Source organism: Heterocephalus glaber, unplaced genomic scaffold (assembly GCF_053883595.1).
Source record: "Heterocephalus glaber isolate CG9 unplaced genomic scaffold, H.glaber_assembly_v1.0 deba00001538, whole genome shotgun sequence".
NCBI classification, from domain to species: Eukaryota; Metazoa; Chordata; class Mammalia; order Rodentia; family Bathyergidae; genus Heterocephalus; species Heterocephalus glaber.
Window position 1 is genome coordinate 5,604,994 of NW_028258333.1, and position 7,030 is coordinate 5,612,023.

At 35.8% G+C, this 7,030-nt stretch overlaps 1 pseudogene; it reads left to right on the forward strand.

Moving 5' to 3' along the window:
- The first annotated feature begins 5,062 nt into the window (after window positions 1–5,062).
- LOC101701466 (pre-mRNA-processing factor 17 pseudogene) lies at window positions 5,063–6,799 on the forward strand (annotated as a pseudogene).
- Window positions 6,800–7,030: the final 231 nt, after the last annotated feature.

Below are 7,030 nucleotides of genomic sequence, written 5' to 3' on the forward strand. Positions count from 1 at the left end.
TCAAACAAGAGTCTTATATCTAACAAAACCATCTCTCAAAAGTAAGGCAGAAATAAAGTTGTACATTCCCAGATAAGCAAAAACTGAGGTAGTTAATTACCAATTTACTCCCTCTCTAAGATACACTCAAGGGAGTCCTGCAGTGTGAAATAAGACACCAGACAATAACTCTAAATTGTATGAAAAAACAAAAACCTCAGTAAAAGTAAATATGATGTGGGCGGCTGAGGCAGGAGGATCACAAGTTCATGTATAAGCTGGAGAGAACCTGTTTCAGAATAAAAAAAAATTTTAAAGGGGGATAGAGATATAGGTCACTGTGAAGCCCCTAGATTCAAGCCTCAGTTCAGCAAAAAAAAAAAAAAAATGCATACGCATATATATATACATATATATATATATAAAGCTATAAAAACTAGTATCATTGTAATGATGGTTTTCTAACTCTACTTTTTTGTTTTTCCTAAGATGCTAATTTATTTTTACAAGATATTAATTTAAAAGCTTTTACATTGTAACTTTAGCTTGTAAATCCATATTTTTCCTGCATAGATTATTAGTGCATAAAAAATTCGTACATATTTTTGAGCATGCACTCTATAAAGATGTAATTTTGTGACATTAACAGCTGAAATGGTGGAGACGGAACTGTAAAGGAACAGAGTTTTGTAGTTATTGAAGTTGAAGTGGCATAAATTCAAATCAGTGTGGTATAACTTCAGTCACAGTCAACATAATATTCAGGGTGACTACAAAGAAAATGGCTATAGATTATACACAAAGGGAAATGAGAAAGAAATTTAAATATTCTACTACAAAATTTCAACTAAATATAAAAAAGACAGTAATGGAGGATAAAGTTATAAGGTACATAGAAAACAAACAGCAAAATAACAGAAGTTCCTCTTTCTCAATAGTTATTTTATCAGTGGTTGCGAACCTATGGCACATGTGCTGCAGCAGGCTGTTTGTATCATTGAAAGCTCCAAAAGGTTCACAATCACTGCTTTAAATGGATTATATTTTACAATCAAAACATGGATGAGCTGGGGATTTAGCTCAGTGGTTCTGCTGCCTGCCTCGCAAGCGCAAGGTCCCAAGTTTGATCCCTGGTACCAAAAATGACAACAACAACAAAACATTGAGATTGGCAAAAAAAAATTTTTTTAAATGACCCAAATATATTCCGTCATCAATAAACTCACTTTAGACTCGAAGACACAAGTATAGTAGGTTGAATGTGGAAAGATTAAAAATAGTGAACAGATGAAGGCAGCAGGAGAAGGTATATACTAACATCACACAAAATACACTTTAAATTTTCAAAGGTTACAAGAGACATTATATGTTGACAAAAGATTCAACACAGCAAGCAGGTAACACCATTTCAAACACTACAGACCTACATGACACTCAAGTTATATGAAGCAAAAATTAACAAATTAAAAGATAAATGGTTCTACAGTTATGGTTAGAGACTTTAAACCCCTCACTCTCAATAACAGAACAACCAGATAGAAGATGAGCAAGGAAATAAAGGATTTGAATGTCATAATACACTAAGCTCTAACAGCCATGTAAAGAATATTCCAACCAACAACAACAGAATATACATTATTCTCAAATACACTTGGGATATATTTCAGGAAATTAGAACCTTTGTGCACTGTTGGTGGGAATGTAAAAAAGTATATCTGCTGTGGAAAACAGAATGAAACACTCTCAAAATTAAAATAAAAGTTCTATATGATCCAACAGTTCCACATCTGGGAATATAACCAAAAGAGTTGAATGCTAGGTCTTAATGAGATTCCTATATATCCATGTTCATAACAGTATTACTCAGAATAGCTAAACTGAGGAAGGGACCCAAATGTCCATCAGTGGATGAATGAATAAACAAAACGTGGTATATACCCACAATGGAATATTATTCAGCTTTAGGAAGAAATAAAATGCTAATATATGTTACAGCAGAGAAGAACATTAATGAAGTCATACTAAGTGAAATAAGCCAGTAACAAAAAACAAATGCTATATAACTTCACTTATTTGAGGTACTTAGAATAGTCAAATACTATATATGAGGCACTTAGAATTGTCAAACATCATAAAGATAGGGGGAAGAATGGTGGTTTCCAGAGTCTCGGATGAGAGAAAATGGTGACTTATTGTCTAATAGGTATAGAATTTCAATTTTGTAGATGAAATGATCTCTGGAGATGGATAGTGGTGTATTTGCCCAATAATATGGATGGACTTAATGCCACAGAACTGTACACTGAAAGATGATTAAATTGATAGATTTTATGATTTGTGTATTTTGCCACAAATTTTTTTAAATTGAAGAAAACTTATAAATCTATACTAAATTTGTTGTCCAAAAAAGTGATTTTCTTTCCAGATTTCCTTCTATCCCTTTTATTTTCTAGCCCATGGGAGCCAACAGTTAAAATCAGGAGGACATATCTACCACACCACAGCATAATTTACTTCATCAGAAATTTTTCCACAAAGCCATCACTGGAAACATGCACTTCTAAAAGTGAAATATGTCAATTTATCCCTCTATAGAGCTTAACAATCAGACTATCCTGAGCCATCCCTGCCTTATATGGCAAATTTCTGAGTCACCACAGAAGCCTGATTATATTCTCCCCACCAAGCATCCTTCCAACTTCTGTATAAGAAGTCAAAAGAAGATGTCAATGGGCATATTAATTTTTGAAAATCTAGAAAATATAAACAGGCTTTAAAAGACTGTATGCTAGTCTTTAGTTTCCAAACCACAGTGGCTGTACTGGGAATGATTATTTAAGATCCTTGCAATAAATGAAATCCAAGGCAGTTCCAATAAATAATGAATACATGGTAGAAAAATAATTTCACTCATTCGCTCTCTTATCCTTGGAATTTTTTTCTCTCCAAAAAAAAAAAAAAATTAAGATGGAGACAAAGAAAAGAACAGAACAAGAGGCATACTTGAAATATTTACAAACAAAAATGTTATGGTTCTGTGAACATAGAATATCATGCCAGTATTTTAGATTTGGCACGATATCTGCTGTGAATATTATTGAAGGAATTAGAAGGAAATAGCTTAATTCTGCTGTCAGTTCCCTTGCTATTCTACCATAAGGAGATCTTTTGCTTTTCTTTATTGCCCCCTCAATCTGTACATTATCAACTTAAGTGACTAAAATCAAACTAAAAATGAATATATGAAATGCTTTCCACCCAGGCTTACCTAAACTTATAACTTATTTTTAATGCATGGAATCAATTCTGAATTCAAAATCATTAAGTAGGTTTGCATACATTGGTTTCAATTTTGTACAGAGATCAGATTTTTTTAAGTATGAGGAAGTGTTAGTCACATTTGTGTTGCTGTGACAAATACCTAAGATAAATCAACTTAGAGAGAAGAAAGGTATATTTTGATTAACAGTTTCAGAGATGTCAGTCCATGGTTGTTTGGGCACATGGGAGCTCATGAAATCATGGAGGGAGAATATGATAGTATACACTTGTTCACCCTATGGCAGCAGGGAAACAAAAAAAAGGAAGAAAAGTATGGGTCCCTAAATCCTCTTCAAAGGAATGCTCCCAATGACCCAGTGCCCCTCCATTAGCCCTCAGTTTCTAAAGGCTCCACTGCCTCCCAAAAGTGCCACAGGCTGGCATCCAAGTCTGAAACACATGGGCCTTGGAAGACACTCAAGATCTAAATGAAATCCCATCTCAAAAAAAGGCAGAAAGACTCCAGTGAATTAAGACATCAATTCACTCTAAATGTATAGGCTCCATACAAACTCAATATAATTCCCACCAGTTCTTTTGTGGGTAGTGACAACCTAGTTCTAAAGCTTATATGAAAAGTAAAAGTAATAGCCAGAAATTTTGAAAAAAATAACAAGGGTGGAAACTTCACACTACACAATTTGAAGACTTAATACAAAGTCTTCAACGTTAATGGAGACAGAAAGGTGCCAATGAGAATATGACCATTGATGGTGTCTGGAATTAATGACATCCAGTAATAAAAAATACACCTAGAGCCCAGACTTCTGTCTCAAAATACCATTTTTCAATTTTAAAAAGCCAAATCTTCTTGTAGAAGTTGTCAATTCCAAGAGTAGGACAAGGAAAGCCTAGGATGAACCTGGAGCATTTTGTAGTATCAGAAAGTAAAGAAATACCCCAAAAGAATGAGTACATATCCAGAAGCCAACTTGAAAGAGCTCCCAACATTCAATGAGTGAGCCAGTTAATGATGGATTGGATTATAGCCAATATCCCACAGTAAGCCTCTCTGAGTCTATGACATAAATAAACAAACAGATAACTAAATGAGAGATAAAAGCTCTTCCAAACTCATAAATCTAGAAAAGAAGACCAAAATAAAAATTCACCATTAGAAAACCAGAATAATAACTGTTGTAGGCAAGATCTATCAATGAATGCTCCCATTAATCAGCAAAACTTAAGTTGAAATCCAACATTTGCACTGTGTGAAATTATCTCCCCCACAATATTTATTAATTACCAAAAGAAAAATAGCAATTTTTAAATTTTAAATGGAGAAACCTAGCAGATACTATCTGATCAAGGTTAGTGTCATTAGTAGTAAGACATACTAAACTCACACACCTCCTGATACAGTACAGTAGAAAATGTTGATCATTTTTGTGCCACTCTTGCCAAAACTGTAAAAGTTCAATATAATCATAAGGAATTAAACAAACCTAAATTGTTGGATACTCTACAGAATAGCCACCCAAAATTCTTCAGGTAGGTATCAGAACTCGTAGTCTTTCCTCTAACCAGCTAGGTCCTGAAAGTTATGAACTATTTTACGTCTCTCTGCTGCCCTAGATAAAAGTTTCCAAACCTTTAGTTCGGTTGCTGCTATTTTATTAATCATTTATTATTTCAAAGTGTTAAGAATGATTTCTTAGCAAAAGAGGTGAAGAATGTGCCCCGTGGCAATCTGTCAGGCAGGACCTGGGAGCTGCAGCTTCTTCCCTCGGGGCCTGGTTTCTTCCGTGGATCCCTTGCCTTCATGTCAGCTGCAATTGCAGCTCTGGCCTCCTCCTATGGTTCAGGTTCAGGGTCAGAATCAGACTCTGACAGTGAGGGCAGTCGATGTCCGCTGCCAGCCACCGACTCCCGCATACACTTAACTAAGTCGCCTTCGGCCAAGTCATCTCTGGCAGTGGCGGTGGACTCCGCTCCAGAGGTTGCAGTTAAGGAAGACTTAGAGACTGGAGTTCACCTTGACCCCGCTGTTAAGGAAGTTCAGTATAATCCTACCTGTGAGACCATGTTTGCTCCTGAGTTTGAACCAGAAAATCCCTTTAGAACACAGCAAATGACTGCTCCTAGAAATGTGCTTTCTGGATATGCTGAACCAGCTCATATCAATGATTTCATGTTTGAACAGCAAAGGAGAACTTTTGTCATCTATGGTTATGCATTGGATCCTTCATTAGATAATCATCAAGTATCTGCTAAATATATTGGTTCTGTAGAAGAAGTTGAAAAAAATCAAGGTTTAACTGTATTTGAAACCGGTCAGAAGAAAACAGAAAAGAGAAAAAAGTTCAAAGAAAATGATACATCTAATATTGATGGTTTCTTGGGACCAGGGGCAAAATATGTGCATGAAAAAGATGTAGCCAAACCATCAGAGGAAGAGCAAAAAGAATTGGATGAAATCACAGCAAAGAGGCAGAAAAAAGGCAAACAGAAAGAGAAACCTGGGGAGGAGAAGACAGTCTTACAGGTTAAAGAAATGTATGACTATCAAGGCAGGTCCTACCTTCACATTCCTCTGGGTATTGGTATTAATCTACAGTCCACCATTACCACCTGAAAAAGTGTTATCTTCCCAAAAAAAACAATTCATGTGTGGTCTGGACACACAAAGGGTGTCAGTGTAGTAAGATTGTTTCCTCTCTCTGACCATTTATTGCTGTCTTGTTCCATGGACTGTAAAATTAAGTTATGGGAGGTTTATGGAGACCGGCACTGTCTACGAACATTTATTGGTCACAGTAAAGCTGTTAGGGACATCTGTTTCAACACTGCAGGAACCCAGTTCCTCAGCCCAGCCTATGACAGCTATCTGAAACTCTGGGACACTGAGACAGGACAGTGTATATCAAGATTCACAGACCGAAAAGTATCCTATTGTGTCAAATTCAATCCTGATGAAGATGAACAAAATCTTTTTGTGGTTGGGATGTCTGATAAAAAAGATTGTGCAATGGGACATTCGAAGTGGAGAAATTGTGCAGGAGTATGATCGACATTTGGGAGCTGTCAACACAATTTTTTTTTAATGTGAATAGAAGATTTGTGAGTCCATCTGATGATAAGAGTTTGAGTTTGGGAATGGAATATCCCTGTGGATTTCAAGTATATAGCTGAACCCAGTATGCACTCAATGCCTGCAGTGACTCTGTCTCCAAGTGGGAAATGGCTAGCATGCCAATCAATGGATAACCAAATCTTAATTTTTGGAGCACAGAACAGATGCAAACTGAATAAGAAAAAAAATTTTAAGGGCCATATGGTAGCAGTCTGTGCTTGTCAAGTGGACATTTCACCAGATATGAGCTATGTGATTTTGGGAGACAGAAATGGAAAATTAAACATTTGGGGCTGAAAGACCACAAAACTCTACAGTCGGTTTAAAGCTCATGAGAAAGTGTGTATAGGTGCGGTGTGGCACCCTCATGAAACATCTAAGGTCATCACATGTGGCTGAGATGGTCTCATTAAATTGTGGGATTAATGAGATTAGCCCTTAAACTATCTAGGATCATTTTTTATCCAATATCATATTTAACTATTTAATTATTAAATGTGTTGCATGGCAACTTGATTTATAGGTAATGTTTTTCTTACATGGCCTTATGAAGTTGACCCATTGTTTAAAAAAAAAGTTTGTAAATTTGCCTTATATAATGTCACTGGCAACTTCATTTTGCTCTTTATGGATGTTATTTATACAACAAATAACCAC